General features: G+C 47.0%; 3 pseudogenes; all 3 read left to right on the top strand.

Annotated features, from left to right (window-relative positions):
* Positions 1–3902: 3902 nt before the first annotated feature.
* On the top strand, positions 3903–5400 carry LOC117190901 (annotated as a pseudogene).
* Positions 5401–7312: 1912 nt separating this feature from the next.
* LOC117191621 lies at positions 7313–8458 on the top strand (annotated as a pseudogene).
* Positions 8459–8615: 157 nt separating this feature from the next.
* LOC117192105 lies at positions 8616–10073 on the top strand (annotated as a pseudogene).
* Positions 10074–12010: the final 1937 nt, after the last annotated feature.

Here is a 12010-nt window from a genome sequence, read left to right as displayed (position 1 = left end):
TCTCCTCCTCCCACGCAGCTAGAGGGTCTCTCGATCTGATCACATCACGTATTCGGGAAGGGTATGGTAAAATATCATGTGAGAATGTTATAGCAGTGTAAGACAGTACGTATATAGTATAAATTATTGACAGACGATCGGAGAAACTCGGCTGATCCTGTGCAGCTGGACATATACATATTCAGTTTATCGCGTTAAAAACTTTACATTAATCACGTCTGTCCCCCTTCTACTTACACTTTCCGAAGTGTTGTCATTTGCTGATTTCACTTTTGCAGCTGCATTAACACAAAGAACTTTAGTAGAGGATTCGGTGTGCAACTCAGAGCCAATTTTGTTGGGCAATTTCCTAGGCTCCAGCTCTCTCAGTCTCCAAATTCCAGATGTTCCCACAGAAAGAAAGAAGAACAGGGCTGAAAGGTTTATAAATATAAATTCACTCAAAGAAAAAATGAGAAGTCGAAACAGTTTTCGAATCGCGAATGAAGATAATCTCATTATTATTATACCCGATACTCAAAATGAGTATTGGGGTATATTAGATTTGTGGTAAAAGTGGATGTGTGTAACGTCCAGAAGGAATCGTTTCCGACCCCATAAAGTATATATATTCTTGATCAGCATCAATAGCCGAGTCGATTGAGCCCTGTCTGTCTGTCCGTCTGTCCGTCCGTCCGTCCGTCCGTCCGTCCGTCCGTCCGTCCCCTTCAGCGCCTAGTGCTCAAAGACTATAAGAGCTAGAGCAACGATGTTTTGGATCCAGACTTCTGTGATATGTCACTGCTACAAAAATATTTCAAAACTTCGCCCCGCCCACTTCCGCCCCCACAAAGGACGAAAATCTGTGGCATCCACATTTTTAAAGATACGAGAAAACCAGAAACGCAGAATCGTAGAGGATGACTATATGTTCTAGAGTGCAAAATCTGAACCAAATCGTATAATTATTATAGCCAGAATCAAGAAAACAATTTCATTCTTTCTCGCTCTGTCTCTCTCTAACACACAGGTTTCATGGTCGGTTTTGCCAATTGCAAAATATGAGTTCAAGGATCTCAGAACCCATAAGAGCTTGAGCAACCAAATTTGGTATCCACACTCCTGTGATATCGGACCTTGACCGTTTTGTGTCAAAATTTCGCCACACCCCCTTCCGCCCCCGCAAAGGACGAAAATCTGTGGCATCCACAAATCTCAGAGACTATTAAGGCTATCCGCACTTCTGTTAGATCTCACTATAAAACGTATATCTCAGAATTTCGCCCCACCCCCTTCCGCCCCCACAAAGGACGAAAATCTGTTGCATCCACAATATTGCACATTCGAGAAAACTAAAAACGCAGAATCATAGATAACGACCATATCTATCAGATTGCTGAATCTGGTTTAGATCAGATAATTTTTATAGCCAAAAGGAACAAATCAATTTGCACTGGCTACGCAGCACCCGACGTCACGCTCAGACTGATTTTCTGTCTCTCTCGCACGCACTCTTTGTCGTGTCGTTCAATATTAGCGGCGTCTGCCGGAGAGAGCCATACTGACTTAGTATCGGGTATAACTGTAGAGTTGCGGTGTCCGCAGCAACTCACAACGTTCCACCTCGTTTTTCTTTTAAAACTAGTAATAATGTCGTTGGACTCCCTTTCCTTTGTGACACACTTTATTCTCAAATTCCAGAGTGATACGAGTTCTTTTTTTTTTTACCAGTGTTATAGTATATACATATGTGAGCTCCAAGAGAAGGGGGAATAAAATTCCACTCAAGACTCCGTATACTCTGTGATTTCGACTGGTTTCCGTATATGAAGCAAATGTTTAAGAGTTTAAGGGCAATTTGTGTTTTCCGAAGCTTTTCGCAATAAGTATAGATTACCTTGACTACATCAATATTTCTGAAAGTAGTGCTCTTAATTGCTAGGGTCAGATGCGACTGAGAGAGGAGTTGCTCACTTTTGAAATCGTTTGCTGTTAAGTTTTCTGTTAATTATTGTGATATTACGCCATTCTGTCAACCGATGTCTTAGTAAGACTTTGGGTCGAGCTTCAGCTTGGACAAACAATGAAGTTATTTGTCAATTGCTTGGGCAAATACTCGTACTCAGGTGGAAAAACAAATACCAGAATGGGGAAGAGGTTAAGATGGGAGACAAGAAAATATCAAATAAAGGGCCAATTAAGGAAGGTGATTGTGCGAATCTGTTTATCTTATCAACGACAAATTTTGACCCCAGGGGCGTCATTTACTATCCTCAATTTGTTTGCATACTAAAGCAACATTAGCCGAAGAGCTACCTACAAAAGAGAAGACGATGTTTCCTGATTCCCAATTCGTAGGCTATTGATAAACAATCAGTGGGGGAATATTCAAATTAGCCAGGTCTCATGTGTGATTAGCCGATTTCTCACACATTTCAAGCATCAAAGCAGACAGCAGACAGAACGGAACAGAACAGAACAGAACACAACAGAGCGGAGAAGACGTTGAGCTGACGGCTGGAGGGATCAGATCCCACAGAAGAAACCGCCTTGAAATTTACGAAAAGAGCCGCCTATAAATCGCAAGATTTCAGCACTGCCCAGGGCTTTATCTAAAGCTCCATTCGGAACAGTATTCAAAGCATAAAGCGTAACCAATTGATTGCTAACTGATATTGATGTGTCGATTATTTTATGATTATTCTTTATGATCGTTAAATTTTGATATACCAAAAGGCGAGCGAGATCGAACACCAAACTTGATTCAAATTTGTAGATCACTTTGAACAATCAAGCCACTCCCTGAGTACTTCTCAGGCCTTGTCTTACCTTGTCTTCAGTTGGATTGTTATAATTTAATAACTACACGGGAGGGCAAATTAAGTCTGTAGTTCGGGTACCACAAAAACCACTTAAAGACGCTTTCTTTAAGTGCCGCCAAAACGAAGATTTGGTTTTTATTTTTCGAGAAACCTGTGGGGTAGCTTTCGGCTGCGGATGTGGCTGTGACTGTGACTCTGACTGTGGCTCTGCCTCCAGCTGCTGGCCAGCTCCATGGACAGACAGTCATTTGTGTGAAAATCATCGTAGCATGAAGCGTTGTCAAATACCGTTTGTTGCGGGGGTCGGTCCACTCTCATGCTTTTGTTTCGGCCATTTCAAGGTCTGTACAGAAACCGTCTGTTGGGTCAGACCTCCCTCCATTTCATCGAAACGGCATTAGAAGTTACTCATACGCAGCGTGGGTTGGATAAGATTAACGAAAGCCCACATAGACATAGCTCATCCTCCCCATTCTCACTTGACTCTTTGCAGACAGCAGAATGAGCTCTAACAACTGCGGTTTCATCGATCCGCAGGGCCAGTTGAGCGCAGCCCTCGCTAATCGGGACATACGGGAATTCCACACTGCCCTGGACAGCGGTGCCCAGGCCAATCGCCAGGACGATCGAATGCCTCTCAGGTGGGCTCCTGCATTCAGCTGCTGCTCGAGTACGGAGCCTCTCCGAATTTGATGGATCAGGGCGAGTTCACGCCCCTCCACCATGTGCTGAAGAATAGAAAGATTGAGGCAGGCACTAAGCTGGAGCTGATCCGACTTTTCCTGAAACAACCACAGTTGGACATTGACAGCTATCGGAACGGGCAGGTACGCCAGATGCTGAGGGATCAGTATCCGGAACTGCCGACTGATCGACTGCGAGCGACTCCTCCGCACGCTGCGGGACGGAGACGAGAACCAGTTCGAGCAACAGTTCGCGGAGTACCACCAGAACGTCAGCGGAAACGCAGACAACCAATGCAATGCCAACCAGGAGGAGTATCAGTCCCTGCTGGCGGAGAGTATCAAGCGGGGCAAGCAGCGAGCCTTTGAGGCCATCCTCGAGACGGGCATCAACATTAATCATTCAAAATTGAGCGACATCAGCCCCGTGGAGTTGGCCGTAATCTGGGGCAACCACAGGGCGCTAGAGAAGCTGTTGAAGCATCCGCAGCTGAGGCTGACATCGCATTCCAAGCTGCTGAACGCGGTTATCAGTCGCCTGGGTGAGCAGCCGCTGGACGACTTCTGTGACCACCAGCGCTGCTTCCAGCTGCTGCTCGAGAGCGATCGTGTGGACATCAATGAGGCGGACAAGGCTGGCCTGGTGCCACTCTCCTATGCGGTCAAGTATCGCAACACAAAGGTGGCACAGGAGCTTCTACGGCAGGGAGCGTACATCGGGGCGAGAAGCGCGTTCGGAGATCTTCCCATACAGGAGATGGACCCGAAAGTGCTGGAGGAGCACTTCGATTCCTGCATCACAACCAACGGGGAGAAGCCCGGTGACCAGAGTTTCGAGATCATCATCAACTACAAGAATCTGATGAGACGCCAGCGAGAGCCCGGGCAGTCGGACAAGCGGAGCATTGGCCATCCTCACCAATTGGAGGACGAGATGACTCCAATCGCATACATCGCCGATTCCAAGGAGCTGCGTTACCTGCTGCAGCACCCGCTAATCTCGAGTTGAAGTTTCCTCTTCCTCAAGTGGCACCGCCTCTCGGTGATCTTCTATCTGAACTTTCTACTTTACTCTCTCTTCACTGCCTCCATTATCACGCATACGCTCCTTAAGTTCCACGAAAGCGACCACACGGGCCTGACTGCCCTCTTCGGCCAGTTCTCTTGGATAGGGATTGTGTATCTCATGATCCGAGAGGTCATACAGCTTGCCATGTCGCCGCTGCTGTACTTCAGGTCCATCACGAACCTGATGGAGGTGGCTCTCATTGTCTTGTCGATCCTAACCTGCATGGAAGCCAGCTACGACAGGGAGACGCAGCGCATACTGGCCGTCTTCACCATTCTGCTGGTGTCCGTGGAGTTCTGCCTGCTGGTTGGCTCCCTGCCAGTACTCTCAATTTCGACGCACATGCTCATGCTGCGCGCCGTCTCCAGCAGCTTCATCAAGAGCTTTGCTCTCTACTCGATCTTTGTGCTTACGTTTAGTCTGTGCTTCTACATACTGTTTGGCAAGCCCCAGGTGGATTCCTCCTCTCCGAAGGACAGCACGCCAGAGCCAGCAAAGGAGGGAGAAGATGATGGTCACTTCAACACATTCTCCGTGCCCATCGAGGCACTCATCAAGACGATTGTGATGCTCACGGGAGAATTTAATGACGGTGACATAAAGTTTGACAGCGTCTACACTTACCTGATCTTCCTGCTCTTTGTGTTCTTCATGACCATTGTTCTGTTCAATCTCCTGAATGGTCTGGCTGTCAGCGATACTCAGGTGGGTTTATATTTCCTTTTCTTCCTCGGCTTTATCCAGCTGTTTTCTCCCATCTCTTTTCCCACAGGCCATCAAGGCCCAGGCGGAACTGAACGGCGCCATTGTCCGCACCAATCTGCTGACCCGCTACGAGCAAGTTCTCACTGGCCGAGATGGACACGCTCAGACCTCATCGTCCCAGTTGAACAAAGGCAGTCGGTTCGCTCGAGGAAGACCATGAGCTAGTCACCGGTTCAATCGTAATTTTCTTCATGCTTTTCTTGAGTTTCACGCCCTCGTGGGCGAAAGGAGAGAAAATCTTCACTGATGAATCGCCTGATCGGATCGGATGGGCTGTTATATACTCACAACACATACTCATTGGCCGCATTTGCATTCAGGTCCTAAACGAGAGTCACACACCACACACATGCACATTATTATCATTATCATCATCATTATGATGACTGTGAGCGAACGAATGCTGATGAAGCCTCATTGTCAATGTCGAAAGTTATGGGATTGGTTAAGGAAACCCAAGGTGGGATATGAAAAGTATTGCGTTCTGCTCTGGCATAGGATCCCAGCTTTAATATTAGAGGGATTCCCCTTCCAAGCAACGATGCGACAATCAACGGACATTGATTAACAACTGTATGTACATATGCATCTACAGTGGGTACACAGCAAGGCAGGCGCGATTAGATACAGGCCAGCGCCGAGCAGCGTAGACACCCAGTCCCCTGCCACCCTCCGAGGGAAACAGAGAGCGATGAAGGGGGATCTGTGTGTGCGTATCCAATGAATTAATATTTCATTCTAGAACGCAGTTGTCTGCGTTAGTTGGGCACACACACACATAGTACATATATGCTGGCAGCGTTCCCATTCAATCTACTTTCTTTAATCAAACGCATCAAACCATTATCTGCTAGATCTGTTACAAAACGTACAATAGTTTATTCATAGATCGATTTATATACATATATGTAGATGTATGCATGCATGTATGTCTCGTACATTTGTATATTCCGATTTGAGGTATGGAAAAACTATAAAACTACAAGCCAAAGTTCAACTAATCTACGGAAACGCGTTTCAATCACGTTTATGATCAACTTTAACTGGTTGAAAGACCCATTTCGATAGGAATTTTTTCTACGGAGTACCCTCTTTACAACGAGGTAATCAACGGCTATTGGCCCGCGATTGTTGGTATATTCCAAGCTGTTACGCCCCTGTCTAGAATCTGTCTCCATCTGTGAGTATGTCCGATTGGGTTCAAGGCATTGAAGACCGCCTTAGCTCGGCAGATACCCCATAAACATTGTCAATATTGTCTTCAATTGCTAATCAACTGGCCACATGGCAAAGTTCGTCGAAAATGACAGCTTTTTAGCGGATCCATGGTGATAAATGTCCGAGCAGATGAATGGATGGGGTGGGTGAGGGTGAGGGCGAAAAGGGAGTGGCCAGGGTTGGTCGGGCTATTTAGGGGCTACATCTAAGCTGCTTCTTGCTGCCTTCTGCTAATTGGTCAAGTGTTTTTTTAGGCTTTTCGTGTATGTGTTTGTTTTATAACAACCCAACCTCGTTCCGCTCCTGTCCTCCACTTGCTGCCTAATGTGCTTACGCCTCCTCCACCATCGCTGACAAGCTTCACTGTAAGAAAACTACAACAAAATCAGCAACAAATACCAATGTGTCTAAACGGCAACAAATACAGAAACAACAGCAAGCAACAGCGCTTAAACAAAAACCAAAAACAAAAGAAAAAGTTAAATTACATGGCATGGCATAAAACATTGCTTAAACAACAAAAACTACAGCACACAAACGCCGTCGTCATTGACCAAAAAGTTCAATGAGCATGCAATGCAAACAACAACTACAATCCGCCTCGCTTACCCCCCGCGTGATCACGCTGCCATCCCACAGCCATGCCTTTGGCTCAGTTCAAGACCCAGCCCAAGACTCTGCCTCCGCCTCCGCCTTCGGCTCCTGTTTTCTGAGCGATAAAACAACACAGCACGCATACAAATTGCTCGGAATCCCCGTATCCCAGTCCAGACTGATTACCACCGTTCACTGCATCAGTGTCGCCGTCGGCCTACGAGCCCGTACCCGGATGGGTGGACAATCTGAACGGACCAACCGGCCTGATAGTGGGCGCTGGCAAGGGCGTCATCCGCTCCATGCTGATCGACACGCGCTTTCTCTCGGAGGTGATACCGGTGGACTATGCCATCAATGGGCTATGCGTGATCCCTACCAGTTCGCGGGGCTAAAGGAGAAGCCCGCGGAGGTGCCCGTCTACAACATCACGTGCGCCGACCACCGAAAGATGCAGTGGGGCGATGTGATCGAGATGAGCAAAGATATTGGCTACCGCTACCCATTTGAGGCGGGTCTCTGGTATCCGGACGGGTGCATCACCACCAACAAACTGCACCATAACATCAACGTGCTTCTCTTCCACTGGTTGCCCGCTTACTTCATCGACTTTGTGCTGCTCCTGCTTGGCCAGAAGAGATTGTAAGTTCCTCCGAAGCCGCAGACGTCGCCGAATCAAGCCTGGCCTGACAGTTTCTCCCTCCGCCTAGTATGGTCCGCCTCCAGACCCGCATCGCTGTGGGTCTCGAGGTGCTGCAGTTCTTTACGATGAGGGCCTGGTTCTTCAAATCGGACGCCTACTCGTCCCTCTGGAACATCATGAACGACGAGGACAAGAAAAAGTATGTACAGGAAGAGTACGGATTGACAAGTGTTGGCTGAAGTTGACTAAATGTGATTCACACTCAAAAGCTTCAACATGGACATGGACCCCGTTGAGACTGTGCCCATGTACATCGAGTCGTGTGTCCAGGGCGGGCGGTAGTATCTGATGAAGGAGTCTCCCGACAGCCTGCCCGTGCACGGCTCCAGCTTAAGCTGTAAGAGAGCCCGTCCCCAAAAACCTACCCTAGAATCTAGTTCCACAGAACTCTGATCTCTTTCAATTTTAGCATGTACATCTTGGACCGCTTGTGCAAGACGGTCATCGTGGGCTCCCTTTACTACTGGACCTACGGTGTGGTGGCACGTCTCTTGGGCATCTAAGGTGGTGGCCTCCGACTCCGACTTTGGCTCGGACTTGTACCGAACAATTCCCAATTCATTTGCGCGCATTCCTCAATCAAATCAATCTCAATCTTTGCTTAGGTTCGCTTTGGGGCACTACTTTCGAGGTGCTCGAACCTCGAATCTGGTTTTCATTTCTAGTTTAAGTGATCTTTTATGTCTCATGTAAAATAAAACAAAAATCAAAAAAAAAAAAAAAATACAACAAATTATACATATGTGTTATATGTGTGTGTGTGTGTGTTCCAAGTGTCCAAGTGTTGATCTAGTGCTGAGGACCATCCGCTCCAGAGACAACACAAACAACACAAAACGAACTACACGATCGATCCCCACAAAAACAGACTCACAGATCCCCACACAGTCTTTCCCAGTCCACACAATTATACATACGAACTATACATATCTATTCATCCACTCATTATTCGTTCATCCATTCATGGCATCCATTCACACTTACCCACAAACACAAACAAAAACTCACACACTTAATACGGCTTCGGTGACCATCATCCGGGGCTTTCGTGGTATGTAGAGTCAATCAATCACTTGGAATCTCCATCCTCCACTCGCCCTCTAATCGGACTCCTTCGCCTCTTCCCCCAGTCTCGCCCGCTGCCTATGAGCCAATTGCCGGTTGGGTGGACAATATGAATGGACCCACCGGTCTGATGATCGGCTGCGGCAATGGCGTCATCCGATCCGAGCTGGTCAATCAGGAGTACAAGGCAGAGATCATACCCGTCGACTATGCCATCAACGGCCTGATTGTGATCCCCTACGAGTTCAACAAGCAGGCCAAGCGCCCGTCCCAGGTGCCCGTCTACAACATCACCAATGCGGATCACAGGAAGATGACCATGGGCACCATGGTGGAGCTGAGCAAGCGCATCAACAGGCAGATACCCCTGAACGCAGGCCTCTGGTATCCGGACCCCCAACAGATTTTATCACAATATTAATGTGGCGCTCTTCCACTGGCTGCCCGCCTACTTCCTCGACTTCCTTCTGCTCTTGTTTGGCCAGAAGAGATTGTAAGTAGTTGTATTTGCCATCTTCTGTAACAACTGACTGAATCTGTTCTTCCTTTAGCATGGTGAGAGTGCAGCAGAAAATCTCCACGGGCCTGGGCGCACTTCAGTTCTTCACCCTCACTGCCTGGTCCTTCCGCTCCGAATTATATTGCTCGTTGTGGAACAAACTCAACGAGGAGGACAAGGCGATGTAAGTACCTAAGGTTCCAAATCTAATTCGGTGCTAATCTTCATTCCTTTGCCAGATTCAACATGAACATGAACGTCAAGGAGACCGAAGACGACTACATGGAGCAGTGTGCCCTCGGAGCTCGTAAATTCATACTGAAGGAGAAGAAGGAAGACATACCTTCTGCTCGTCTGCACATGAAAATGTGAGTGATCCTCCACAGACGGTAACCGCCATATAACTCTGACTTTTCTCTCCCTTCTCAGTCAATATGTAGTGGATGTCGTGTGCAAGACCCTCATTGTGGGCCTGTTCCTTTACTATGTCCTCAAGTGGACAGGGGTGCTGGCTCTGTTTTGAGACCAAGGATTCTGGATACTCATTGGTTTGGTGGTCACAGGCATTTACTTAGTCAAAAATCTTAGTCATAGTTACGCATATTCGAGGTTATGATTCCAAATAAAACGAGGTGGAACGTTGTGAGTTGCTGCGGACACCGCAACTGTACAGTTATACCCGATACTAAGTCAGTATGGCTCTCTCCGGCAGACGCCGCTAATATTGAACGACAAGACAAAGAGTGCGTGCGAGAGAGACAGAAAATCAGTCTGAACGTGACGTCGCGGGCTGCGTAGCCACTGCAAATTGATTTGTTCCTTTTGGCTACAAAAACGATCCGATCAGATCGAGATTCAGCAATCTGATAGATATGGTCATTATCTATGATTCTGCGTTTTTAGTTTTCTCGAATGTGCAATATTGTGGATGCAACAGATTTTCGTCCTTTGTGGGGGCGGAAGAGGGTGGGGCGAAATTTTGAGATAAACGTTTTATAGTGAGATCTAACAGAAGTGCGGATACCAAATTTGGTTACTCTAGCCTTAATAGTCTCTGAGATTTGTGGATGCCACAGATTTTCGTCCTTTGCGGGGGCGGAAGGGGTGTGGCGAAATTTGGACACGAAACGGTCAAGGTCCGATATCACAGGAGTGTGGATACCAAAGTTGGTTGCTATGGCTCTTATAGGTGAAATTCTGAGATATACGTTTTATAGTGAGATCTAGCAGAAGTGCGGATACCAAATTTGGTTACTCTAGCCTTAATAGTCTCTGAGATTTGTGGAAGCCCCAGATTTTCGTCCTTTGCGGGGGCGGAAGGGGGTGTGGCGAAATTTGGACACGAAACGGTCAAGGTCCGATATCACAGGAGTGTGGATACCTAATTTGGTTGCTATGGCTCTTATAGGTTCTGAGATCCTTGAACTCATATTTTGCAATTGGCAAAACCGACCATGAAACCTGTGTGTTAGAGAGAGACAGAGCGAGAAAGAATGAAATGGTTTTCTTGATTCTGGCTATAATAATTATACGATCTGGTTGAGATTTTACACTCTAGAACATATAGTCATCCTCTACGATTCTGCGTTTTTGGTTTTATCGTATCTTTAAAAATGGGGATGCCACAGATTTTCGTCCTTTGTGGGGCGGAAGTGGGCGGGGCGAAGTTTTGAAATATTTTTGTAGCAGTGACATATCACAGAAGTCTGGATCCAAAACATCGTTGCTCTAGCTCTTATAGTCTTTGAGCACTAGGCGCTGAAGGGGACGGACAGACGGACGGACGGACGGACAGACGGACAGACGGACAGACAGACAGGGCTCAATCGACTCGGCTATTGATGCTGATCAAGAATATATATACTTTATGGGGTCGGAAACGATTCCTTCTGGACGTTACACACATCCACTTTTACCACAAATCTAATATACCCCAATACTCATTTTGAGTATCGGGTATAATGATTCTAGGTTGTTGTACATACATCTATCTCCATTCAACGTTGTTTTGCTCTCCTTGCCCTTCTATCGATAATCTTAAGGTCCGAATTCTTTCGAATACTGGAAATATTTTCTGTTCTACCAGTAACGCCGGCTGTGGCTGAGCCCCTGCCAGGTTGGGTGGACAACATGAACCCACTGGTGGACCCACTGGTGTGCTCATAGGAGCCGGCAAGGGCGTTATCCGATCCATGATCTGCAATGGCGAACTGAGATCGGAGGTTATTCCAGTGGATATAGCCATAAACGGGTTGATTTTGCTGCCTTACCACAACAGTTTCGTGGAGAAGAGGTAAGTCTAAAGGAAATCCTGAAATACTAGACGGATCGGTTATTATACCCGATACTCAAAATGAGTATTGGGGTATATTAGATTTGTGGTAAAAGTGGATGTGTGCAACGTCCAGAAGGAATCGTTTCCGACCCCATAAAGTATATATATTCTTGATCAGCATCAATAGCCGAGGCGATTGAGCCCTGTCTGTCTGTCCGTCAGTCCGTCCGTCCGTCCGTCCGTCCGTCCGTCCGTCCGTCCGTCCCCTTCAGCGCCTAGTGCTCAAAGACTATAAGAGCTAGAGCAACGATGGTTTGGATACAGACTTCTGTGATATG

This window comes from Drosophila miranda (genome assembly GCF_003369915.1).
Source record: "Drosophila miranda strain MSH22 chromosome Y unlocalized genomic scaffold, D.miranda_PacBio2.1 Contig_Y1_pilon, whole genome shotgun sequence".
In the NCBI taxonomy this organism is placed as follows: Eukaryota; Metazoa; Arthropoda; class Insecta; order Diptera; family Drosophilidae; genus Drosophila; species Drosophila miranda.
Note: the sequence above shows the minus strand (reverse complement) of the source record. Positions and strands in the feature narration are given on the sequence as shown.